This window comes from Salvelinus namaycush, chromosome 13 (assembly GCF_016432855.1).
Source record: "Salvelinus namaycush isolate Seneca chromosome 13, SaNama_1.0, whole genome shotgun sequence".
NCBI lineage: Eukaryota > Metazoa > Chordata > Actinopteri > Salmoniformes > Salmonidae > Salvelinus > Salvelinus namaycush.
The window spans coordinates 8,865,704-8,878,856 of NC_052319.1; positions in this window are offsets into that span (position 1 = coordinate 8,865,704).

The window sequence follows — 13,153 nt, forward strand, 5'->3', positions numbered from 1 at the left end:
AGAGGCATACCTATGTAAGAATGCTGTTTATTGACTACAGCTCAGCATTCAACACCACAGTACCCTCCAAGCTCATCATCAAGCTCGAGGCCGTGGGTCTGAACCCCGCCCTGTGCAACTGGGTCCTGGACTTCCTGACGGGTTGCACCCAGGTGGTGAAGGTAGGAAACAACACCTCTTTGCTGATCCTCAACACTGGGGCCCCACAAGGGTGCGTGCTCAACCCCCTCCTGTACTCCCTGTTCACCCATGACTGCGTGGCCAAGCACTCCTCCAACTCAATTATAACGTTTGCAGACGACACAACAGTAGTGGGTTTGATTACCAACAACGATGAGACAGCCTACAGGGAGGAGGTGAGGGCTCTGGGAGTGTCGTGTCAGGAAAACAACCTCTCACTCAACCTCAACAAAAGAGATGATTGTGGACTTCAGGAAACAGCAGAGGGAGCACCCCACCATCCACACTGATGGGACCGCAGTGGAGAAGATGGAAAGCTTCAAGTTCCTCGGCGTACACATCACCGACAAACTGAAGTGGTCCACCCACATAGACAGTGTAGTGAAGGCGCAACAGCGCCTCTTCAACCTCAGGAGGCAAAAAAATGTTGGCTTAACACCTAAAACCCTCAAACTTTTATAGATGCACAATTGAGAGCACCCTGTCGGGCTGTATCACAGCCTGGTACGGCAACTGCACCGCCCACAACCGCAAAGCTCTCCAGAAGGTGGTGCAGTCTGCCCAACGCATTACCGGGGGCAAACTTCCCGCCCTCCTGGACACCTACAGCACCCGATGCCATAGGAAGGCCAAAAAGATCATCAAGGACATCAACCACCCGAGCAACTCCCTGTTCACCCCGCTATCATCTAGAAAGCAAGGTCAGTACAGGTGCATCAAAGCTGGGACCGAAAGACTGAAAATCAGCTTCTATCTCAAGGCCATCAGACTGCTAAACAGCCATCACTAGCACATCAGAGGCGGCTGGCTATAGACACAGATTAGGGATCACTAGCCACTTTAATAATGTTTTCGTATCTAGCATTACTCATCTCATATGTATTGTCACGAACCGGCTCAAAGCCCGTAACAAAAGGGAGACAACGTGGAGAAAAGGAGTAACAAAATATATATTTATTAACTAAAGTAACTAAGTATAATATACAATGGTGTGTGTAATCAGTAGTGTAAGTGAGTGTTTTGCATGCATGAATGTGATAATGCAGGGTGTTGAAAGATGCTAAAACAAACAAAAAACCACCAAGAAACACAAACAAATCTATCAAGGTGTCTGCCTGGAGAGAGTCCCCTCCATGAATGGGGAAGTGGTGCATTTATCCTATGACAGTGGGCCCAGGTGTTTCCCATGTATCTGACGACCCTCCCAACTCCGCCCACCGACATCCTAATAAGGAAACAAGAACAAAGAGAGAATACAGCAGACAGAGTGGGAGGGTCGTCACATCCCCCCCATAAAACCGGGGACCAACAAGGACCCCGGAACAACATACCAGCCTCTGCGTCCCAAATTGACACAGCCTCTGTGTCCTAAATTGATGAGGGGTTACGGGTGCATTTGCCCCAGCCAACCTTCTCCTCCCCAGACCTCAGCAACCTTAGTGCATAGGAAGCAACATTTAAGAGGAAAGAAGAACACAAGACCAGGAGGGAACAGACAGGAAAGACAGAACCTGACAATACAAACATTCAGGAACAGGGCGCACGAGAGAGCGCATCAGCAATCACGTTTTCAGTCCCCCGAATGTGCCGCACATCGAGATGGAATGATTGTAAAAATAAACACCATCTCATTATCCTCTGGTTCGGACACATCATGGACCTCAAAAAAGAGAGAGGGTTATGGTCGGTGTAGACCACAATAGGTACTACCCCCGACCCGACATACACTTCGAAGTGTTGTAGCGCCCAGATGAGTGCTAGCGCTTCCTTTTCAATAACCGAATAGTTCAACTGATAATCGTTAAACTTTTTGAAAAAGAAACTAACAGGCCTCTCAACCCCGGACACATCTGCTTGCAGCAAAACTGCACCTGCTCCCACATGACTAGCATCCACCTGCAAGGTAAATGACAAATCCACACGAGGAGCAGCCAGCACCGGAGTTGAGGTAAGCAACCTCTTTGCATCTTCAAAAGCGTGTTGACAATGAGTAGACCAAACGTAAACAGCCTTTGCTTTCAGCATATCTGTCAAGGGAGCGACCACAGTAGAGAAGTTATTACAAAAACTACGGTAATAACCAATCATGCCCAAGAAACGCATCAGTTCCTTTTTAGTAGTTGGTGGTGGAAAAGCATCAATAGCTACCACTTTAGCCCGAACCGGACACACCTCACCCTGCCCAACCACCTTTCCAAGGTATGTAACGGTCGCCTGAGCAAACTCACATTTAGCCAGATTGATCGTGAGGCGACCCGCAGCCAGACGTTCGAACAAGGCTTGAATACGGGACAGATGTTCTTCCCAAGTATCTGCATATATCACTACATCGTCCAAATAAACAGCGCACCCGGTCAAACCGGCGACAACCCTGTTCATAAGTCGCTGAAAAGTGGCAGGTGCATTACGCAGACCGAAACTCATAACCGAATACGAGTACAGACCAAAGGGTGTAATATAGGCAGAGATTTCACGTGCCCTAGTCGTCAGTGGCACCTGCCAATAGCCTTTTAACAGGTCAAATTTGCTCACAAACCTAGCTGCTCCGACTTGATCAACGCAATCCTCCATCCGAGGAAGAGGAAATGAATCTGGCTTTGTGACACTGTTTACCTTACGGTAGTCCGTACAAAATCTGTTTGTTCCATCCGGTTTACTGACCAAGATACAGGGAGAAGCCCAACTGGAGAAAGAAGGCTCTGCTATCTTACTCTCCAGCATGTACCTGACCTCAGCATCCAGACAACGCAGTTTCTCTGAAGAAACTCTATAGAACCGCTGACGAATGGGGTCAGCATCTCCAATGTCAATATCATGTTCTATTAAGTTTGTACGTGTAGGTGTATCAGAAAACAATCCTGGAAATCTCCGAATCAGACCAACCATCTCTTTCCTCCCATCAACAGGTAGGTGAGTGAGAAGACTGTCTAAAATATCCATTGTCTCTGAATTTTTTCAATCTACCCCGCAATATACAATCGTCAGGACCAGGCACATCTTCCTCCTCATGCACAGATCTAGCATGACAAAAACCCAAGGAAACAACGGTATCAGCCAAAAGAACAGGTTTACCATCCTCTGTAGACTCCCACTGTTCATTCTCAGAGGAACGTGCATAATAGGGTTTTAACAAGTTCACATGGCACAGCTGGTGTGCTTTTCTCCGTTCTGGAGTGGCAACTAGATAATTTTGCTCAGTGTACTGGCGCACCACTGTATATGGACCTTGAAACTTGGCTTGAAAAGGAGAACCAACAATTGGCAGCAGAGCAAGAACCTGGTCACCCGGACTATAGTGACGAGGCTCAGTTCGGCGATCAAATATGCCCTTCATCCTCTCCTGTGAAGATGATAACTTCTCTTTAGCCATTTCACCAGCGGCGTACAGGCGTCGCCGGAAATCACACACATACGATAACAGGGACTGAGGAGGCTCGGGAGACTTCCAGTCATCCTGGAGAACAGATAAAAGTCCACGCACCCTATGTCCAAACACAAGGTCATTTGGACTGAAACCCGTGCTCTCCTGTGAAACCTCCCTAGCGGCTAACAGTAACCAAGGCAACCCCTCCTCCCAATCATTATCCATCTCAGTACAATAAGCTCTCAACAAAGACTTAAGTGTTTGATGGAAACGTTCCAGTGCTCCTTGACTTTGCGCGTGATAGGCGCTAGACAAATTGTGTTTAATATGGAGCTGTTGGAGAACCTGACCAAACAGATTAGAGGTGAAATTAGATCCTTGATCACTCTGAATGACCTTAGTTTCTCTCAATGTTTGGAATACCTGAGTCAAAGCTTTTAACACAGACTTAGTCGTGATAGATCGGAGAGGATAGGCAGCAGGAAACCTAGTGGTCTGACACATCACAGTGAACAGGTAACTACTACCCTTTTTAGAACGAGGCAGAGGACCCACACAGTCAATAATCAGATACTCAAAAGGCTGGCTGAGTACAGGAATAGGAAACAATGGTACCGGCTTAATAGCTTGATTAGGTTTACCAGTTAATTGACAGGTGTGACAAGTTCTGATAAAATCAGAAACATCCCTCTTTAATCTAGGCCAAAAGAAATGTCTTAATATGCGATTGTAGGTTTTCCTCACCCCCATATGTCCAGCAACGTCGTTGTGAGAAGTTTCCAACACCAACTTACGAAGCTTAATTGGTACAACAACCTGACTAATTGCCTCCCCCAGAAAACAACTACCATGAGACACCCACTTTCTCATCAGGACATCCTCTTGGAGAAAATAGCCATGGGCGACATCTCCCAACTGTTCCACAGGCACAATTTGGTCACGCAACTCTTCTAATGTCTTGTCATCCCGTTGCGCATTGATTAGATCTGAGCGGGTTACAGATAACGGGATAACAGGGAAAACAGTGACATACTTCTTTGTATTATTATTAGTCGGCGCAGTGACCAGTTCGCCACAGCTCATAGAACGTGTCAGTGCACACGCAGAGAACACCTCTGGGAAACTCTGTACACTCTCATCAGGAATCCCAACAAATGACGGCTTAGTGGAAACCACTAGAGATGGAAACACGACAGGCCATACACGATCACCAGCCAAGTTATTCCCAAGGATAACGTCGATACCCTCAATAGGCAACGAAGGACGCACCCCCACAACAACTAACGCGGTAGGCTTAGATTTAGCATAAGCACCCTTTGATCTGAGAAGTGGACATTTGTTTTTCCAATGACCTGAACCTTGACAGTAGTGACACTCTTGTCCAAAGTCAGCTTTTCCACGGGAGTCAGGCTCAACCCTAGTTGAATTGAACTCTGCCCGTGAACCAAAGTGTCTCGGTGAGCGAAGCCCAAATCTATCCGAACGCCCCCACTCATTCCGAATACGGGGCTCTGCAAAGACACTTTTGTGAGTCAACACATACTCATCCGCCAAAACCGCAGCTTCAGCGACATTCTTTACTTTTCGTTCGTTAATATATGTGGCAATACGATCAGGGATTGTGTCCTTAAATTGCTCTAACATAATCAGATCACACAGCCCTTGGAAAGTCACAACTGCAGAGGCAGAACACCAGCGATTACACTGTAAAGATAATTGTCGCGCAAACTCAACATGAGTCTGTTTATCATCCTTTTTTAAAGTTCTAAATCGTTGGCGCTAAGCCTCAGGGACCAATTCATAAATTTGTAACACAGCCGTTTTAACCTTATCATAACTGGCACTGTCGTGTACACTAAGAGCTGAATATGCTTCCTGCGCTTTACCAGTCAGCACACACTGCAACATTAAGGTGCGGTCAGAATCAGGCCAACTCCTAGCGTCAGCAACACGCTCAAACAACGAAAAGAATGTCTCAGGGTCCTTTTCATTAAACTGAGGCAATAACCGTAAGTTCCCAACAATATCAACTGTGTCCGGGGCACGACCAAAAGAGGAACGACCCCTAGGTAAATCTGGGTCACCTTCCCAGAACAAACTCTCCCCTGAAATCTTTCCTTCCCTAACCAACTCTATCCGTTCTTGTTGCAACTTGATTTTAGCATGCTCCATATCTAATTCCTTTTCATACTTTACACGATCATACTCTAGCTTCTCACAATCATGCTCTAGCTTCTCACAATCATGCTGCCGATCATACTCTAGCTTCTCACGATCATGCTGCCGATCATACTCTAGCTTCTCACGATCATGCTGCCGATCATACTCTAGCTTCTCACGATCATGCTGCCGATCATACTCTAGCTTCTCACGATCATGCTGCCGATCATACTCTAGCTTCTCACGATCATGCTGCTGCTGTAACAGAAGCAGTTCTTTCTGCTGTTCAAAAAGAAGACTACTAGGACTAACCGATGGAATGGCCATTGTAACGTTACGGGGAGATGACTCCTCAGCAGAGGCTGGCCCAGTGGTAACTTCAAGAATACCACTCTCCATCAGATTGGCCTTCAATATCAACCTAATAGAATTCTTTAGACGTTTATCACTAATTTCAACCTTGTAGTATTCGGCGATTTTCAACAGCTGTTCTTTAGTACCTAATTCTAACAATTCCTCTGATGGAAAGCGAATGAACTCATCTACAAAAGACGCCATAGTTACAAAAAAATATATATATATTCTCACTCTTCCCCTCTGCTGAGCACACCAGACCACAACCCCAAGAAATGACAATCACCCTGAGTACCACAGAAGAGAGATGAGATACGGAGCTTCCCCAAAACCTACATTAACTCAACCCTAGTATTCGTGCGGACTTGCGGTGGGTATTTACGCACTGTAGCGCGCTGGCAAGGAAATAAACCCCCCAGCACGCTGGCAGATTCCACCAAGCCACGGATGTGCCCCCGAGACAACTGCTTTGTCCACAGACACCACACAAAAATAACAAACATTAACCATGCCCAACATATTCCAAAAATGAAACACGTCGCTAAGCCTATCAGGGGTAAAAGGCTATAGCTCCGGGTAGCAAATTCCACTACCCTACCCAAATCTCCCACTGAGGTACACAGCCGATTACTCACCTCAGACCGATGTCCCAACAGAAAGTAGAACAAGAGTTTCCAGGCTGGGCAGGGCCCTGGAAACTAACCAATGTACTCTCTCCAAAGCAGCACACAAACCAAACAACAAAGGCAACCAATACTGGGCCTATCAAACTCAAACAAAATATGCAAACCAAACACGTACCTCCACGTTCTCCCAAACCAATACGTTCAATTATCCCGGACGAGCCCCCACTTGTCACGAACCGGCTCAAAGCCCGTAACAAAAGGGAGACAACGTGGAGAAAAGGAGTAACAAAATATATATTTATTAACTAAAGTAACTAAGTATAATATACAATGGTGTGTGTAATCAGTAGTGTAAGTGAGTGTTTTGCATGCATGAATGTGATAATGCAGGGTGTTGAAAGATGCTAAAACAAACAATCAAAAAACCACCAAGAAACACAAACAAATCTATCAAGGTGTCTGCCTGGAGAGAGTCCCCTCCATGATTGGGGAAGTGGTGCATTTATCCTATGACAGTGGGCCCAGGTGTTTCCCATGTATCTGACGACCCTCCCAACTCCGCCCACCGACATCCTAATAAGGAAACAAGAACAAAGAGAGAATACAGCAGACAGAGTGGGAGGGTCGTCACAGTATAAACTGCACTCCACACTATTCTACAGTATCTTAGTCACTTTTAAATTGTGTTTACATATTGCGTCACCCATCTCATATGTATATACTGTATTCTATACCATGCCACTGTATCTTAGTCCAATGCCGCTCTGACATATGTGTATATATATTCTTAATCCATTCCTTACTTAGATTTACGTGTATTTTGGGTATATGCTGTAAAACTGCTAGATATTACTTGTTAGATATTACTGCACTGTCGGAGCTAGAAGCACAAGCATTTCGCTACACCCGCAAAAACATCTGCTAAACACGTGTATGTGACCAATAAATTAGATTTTGACCATATCAGGACAACTTTTTCTGAACCTTGTTGGCCTACCCCTGACCAAATTCAACCCATGTGAGGTCATGGATTGCTAAAGGTCAAAGATGTGGTACAGACACCAGGAAAAAAACAGGGAGAAGACGCACGAGCGAATGGCTGTCTTGTGGAAGGTTTTGGAAAACTAAGGTTGGCACATATGTTGTTTTTGACAAACTTGTTCTGTACTGTGAAGTTAATCTGAATATGCGCTTCATATCATCACATAGGCAGGCGGCAGGCCTATATATTTTGATATGTGTGTTCTGCTGTATTCTACATTGACAAATTTTATTAGAAATTATAAACTGGGTGGTTTGTTCCCTAAATGCTAATTGACTGACAGCCACGGTATATCAGACCGTATAACACGGGTATGATTATCATTTTTTTACTGCACTTATTACGTTGGTAACTAGTTTTTAATAGCAATAAGGCACCTCAGGGGTTTGTGGTATATGGACAATATACCACGGCTAAGGACTGTATCCAGGCACTCCGCGTTGCGTTGTATAGCATATACCGCACACCCTCTGGCCTTATTGCTTAATTATATGAAGTTCGGGCATGTAAAGCTCAGAGCTGAGTATGTGGTCATATGCGTATGGTGAGTGTTCCGCAGTGACGTCTAAAATGCTTGGAATTAATCAGCACCTTGGAGAGCGCTGTCCATTTCAGTACCATTGTACTGAGTGTATTCAGGTAAAAACTATGATCCCATATTAACGTCACTTGTTAAATCCACTTCAATCAGTGTAAATGAAATGGAGGAGACAGGTTAAAGAAGGATTTTTAAGCCTTGAGACAATTGAGACATGGATTGTGTATGTGTGCCATTCAGCGAAGGGCAAGACAAGATTTAAGCGCCTTTGAATGGGGTATGGTAGTAGGTGCCAGGAGCACCGGTTTGAGTCAATAACTACAACGCTGCTGGGTTTTTCCACACTTAACAGTTTCCCGTGTGTCTCAAGAATGGTCCAACACCCAAAGGATTCCCAGCCAACTTGACACAAATGTGGGATGCATTGGAGTCAACATGGGCCAACATGGAACGCTTTCAACACCTCGTAGAGTCCATGCCCCGACGAATTGGGGCTGTTTTGAGGGCAAAAGTTGGTGGGGGGGGGGGGGGGCAACTCCATATGAGGAAGGTGTCCTTAATGTTTTTTACACACAGTGTGTAGTAGGCTACCTGGCTGTTTAATTTGTCTTCTGCACTGTTATAATGGTTGCCACTTTTTTTCCTCATATGTTCTGGTATTCTGATGTGTGTTCGGTTGCTATATGAAATTCGGCCCTGTAAGCCCCACAGCTGAATATGGGCAAATGTAAACTCAGCAAAAAAAAGAAATGTCCCCTTTTCAGGACCCTGTCTTTCAAAGATAATTCGTAAAAATCCAAATAACTTCACAGATCTTCATTGTAAAGGGTTTAAACACAGTTTCCCATGTTTGTTCAGTGACCAATAAACAATTAAAGAACATGCACCTGTGGAACGGTCGTTAAGACACTAACAGCTTACAGACGGTAGGCAATTAAGGTCACAGTTATGAAAACTTAATAGGACACAAAAGAGGCCTTTCTACTGACTCTGAAAAACACCAAAAGAAAGATGCCCAGGGTCCCTGCTCATCTGCGTGAACGTGCCTTAGGCATGCTGCAAGGAGGCATGAGGACTGCAGATGTGACCAGGGCAATAAATTGCAATGTCCGTACTGTGAAACGCCTAAGACAGCGCTACAGGGAGACAGGACGGACAGCAGATTGTCCTCACAGTGGCAGACCATGTGTAACAACACCTGCACAGGATTGGTACATCCGAACATCACACCTGCGGAACAGGTACAGGATGGCAACAACTGCGCGAGTTACACTAGGAACGCACAATCCCTTCATCAATGCTCAGACTGTCCGCAATAGGCTGAGAGAGGCTGGACTGAGGGCTTGTAGGCCTGTTGTAAGGCAGGTCCTCACCAGACATCACCGGCAGCAATGTCGCCTATGGGCACAAACCCACCGTCGCTGGACCAGACAGGACTGGCATAAAGTGCTCTTCACTGACAAGTCGCGGTTTTGTCTCACCAGGGGTGATGGTCGGATTTGCGTTTATCGTCGAAGGAATGAGCGTTACACCAAGGCCTGTACTCTGGAGCGGGATCGATTTGGAGGTGGAGGGTATGTCATGGTCTGGGGTGGTGTGTCACAGCATCATTGGACTGAGCTTGTTGTCATTGCAGGCACTCTCAACGCTGTGTGTTACAGGGAAGACATCCTCCTCCCTCACGTGGTACCCTTCCTGCAGGCTCATCCTGACATGACCTTCCAGCATGACAATGCCACCAGCCATACTGCTCGTTCTGTGTATGATTTCTTGAAAGACAGGAATGTCAGTGTTCTGCTATGGCCAGCGAAGAGCCCGGATCTCAATCCCATTGAGCACGTCTGGGACCTGTTGGATCGGAGGGTGAGGGCTAGGGTCATTCCCCCCAGAAATGTCCGGGAACTTGCAGGTGCCTTGGTGGAAGAGTGAGGTAACATCTCACAGCAAGAACAGGCAAATCTGGTGCAGTCCATGAGGAGGAGATGCACTGCAGTAGTTAATGCAGCTGGTGGCCACACCAGATACTGACTGTTACTTTTGATTTTGACCCCCCCTTTGTTCAGGGACACATTATTCAATTTCTGTTAGTCACATGTCTGTGGAACTTGTTCAGTTACTCTCTCTCAGTTGTTGAATCTTGTTATGTTCATACAAATATTTAGACATGTTAAGTTTGCTGAAAATAAACGCAGTTGACAGTGAGAGGACGTTTCTTTTTTTGCTGAGTTTATATGGCGTGTTTCTGCGGTGACATCGACACTGAACAAAAAATATAAACGCAACATTTCAAGATTTTCCTGAGTTACAGTTCATAAGGAAATCAGTCAATTGAAATAAATTAGGGTCCTAATCTATAGATATAACATCACTGGGAATACAAATATGCATCTGTTGATCACAGTTACCTTAACAAAAAGTAGGGGCATGGATCAGAAAATCAGTCAGTATCTGGTGTGACCACCATTTGCCTCATGCAGCAAAACACATTTCCTTTCGCATCAGGCTGTTTATTGTGACCTGTGGAATGTTGTCTCATTGCTCTTCAATGGCGAAGTTCGAAGTTGATAGATATTGGTGGGAACTGGAACACGCTGTCATATATGACGATCCAGAGCATCCCAAACATGCTCAATTGGTGACATGTCTGGTGAGTGTGCAGGCCATGGAAGAACTGGGACATTTTCAGCTTCCAGGAATTGTTTACAGATCCTTGCAACATGGGGCATGCATTATCATAATGAAACATGAGGTGATAGCAACAGATAAATGCACGACAATGGGCCTCAGGATTTCGTCAATGTATCTCTGTGCATTCAAATTGCAATCAATAAAATGTTTGTTGTCCGTAGCTTATGCCTGCCGATACGATAACCCCACCACCACCATGGGGCTCTGTTTACAACGTTGACGTCAGCAAACATCTCGCCCACACAACGACCATCTGCCCGGGCCAGTGGCCATCAAAGTTGAGCATTTGCCCACTGAAGTCGGTTACGACACCGAACTGCATTCAGGTCAAGATCCTGGCGAGGACGACGAGCATGCAGATGAGCTTCCCTGAGACAGTTTCTGACATTTTGTACAGAAATTCTTCGGTTTGTTGAAACCCACAGTTTCATCAGCTGTCCGGATGGCTGGTCTCAGATGATCCCGCAGGTGAAGAAGCCGGATGTGGAGGTCCTGGACTGGCGTGGTTACACGTGGTCTGCGGTTATGAGGCCGGTTGGACATACTGCCAAACTCTATAAAATGATGTTGGTGGCGGCTTATGGTAGAAAAATGAACATTAAATTCTCTGCCAACAGCTCTGGTGGACATTCCTGCAGTCAGCATGCCAATTGCATGCTCCCTAAAAAACTTGAGACATCTGTGGCATTGTAATGTGTTACAAAACTGCACATTTGTGGCCTTTTATTGTCCCCTAGCACAAGGTGCACCTGTGTAATGATTATGCTATTTAATCAGCTTCTTGATATGCACAGCTATACGGAGCTCTCTGCATTGTTACACAATTCAGGAGGCACACGGCGATGGAGTACAGAACTTATTGTGGCCTCTACATGCTTCCGGATGCTCCGCAATTGCGTCACACCCTCCATACCTCCGAGCCGCCGACCACATTTTCGGATCAAGCATAAACTGGCTTTTAATCAGCACCGGAGAGCGCTGTCCATTTCAGCACAACTATATAGTAGGCTACCTGGCTGTTTGTGCTGCTATGTTGTGCTTGACACTTTTTGCATGCGTTCCAGTACCTCAGAACCCCCCCGGTTCACCCCCCCCCTCACGATCAATTTTGTTCTGCCACTTCACGATTTACAAATAAACACCCAGATAAAAGAATACCGGTACACACATATTGACCAAAAAGAGAAACATTGGAAAGCTATCAAAAAGCTAATACACATGGTAAATCTGTGGTCTTTGAATCTTAACATTTTACATGAATATTTCCCCTCCGTAATTGATGGCAAGGGATTACAACGACGACTCTTAATAATGGGGTGGATCTATTTAGCGCTTTTCACCAGGTGGAATTTGGTCCCAAGTCAGCACCTAGACAAGATTCTAGTGAGAATACAAAAATCCCTTCATCAACTCTAACATGTTGCATACGGTGGAAGCACTATGGAGGAACATTTTATATTTTCTGTCTCATCCACTGCTAATCCAATACTGACATAGCAACTCTGTCAGAAATAATTGACCATAATCCTGTTACTCCAGCTCTTATGTTTGACATTTCAAAATTATTTGTGAACTATGACATTAATGATCCAATGGGCCCAACCTTTGTTAAATCGAATTGGACAATTATTGAGACCTTTAAACAGCTTGAATCAAACAATAATAAAGGCCTATTTTCTCTCAAAAGGAACAGGTGGGCTGTAAACTGTACCGTTTTATTTACCAGCTAAAGAAGGTAAGTTGGATGAAAGTACCATACTAGGAGAACGAGCGAGAAATATTCCAGTGCTTAAATCCTTTTTAACAAGCCAATGAACTTTCACGGCTTGTTCAACTGCAACACCAGGACCAGGGAAATGCTGACATTTTTCTTTCCTCTAAAGCAATTTATCCTCGCAATGTCATCATCATAAGTGTTAATAAGGGGATTTGCTAAGAATGTCAGCTTGTGCAAAGTAAGTCATGTTTCTTCAAGCCAATCACTGTCTGGAAACCCTCAAAGGTTCAAACTCAGTTTGTGTTGCAAAACAAATGATTTGCATCCGCTCTCGTCTATCGCTTAAGCCAGGTAAAATGGAGAGGGTCGATCTCCTCATCAAACAGCCAAACAAAAGGTGTTCCTTAGGGATCAGTGCTGGGTCCCCTAATGTTGTGAAGTTTTTACATTTCTCTTTTTCAACTCAAGATTACATTTGTCAATT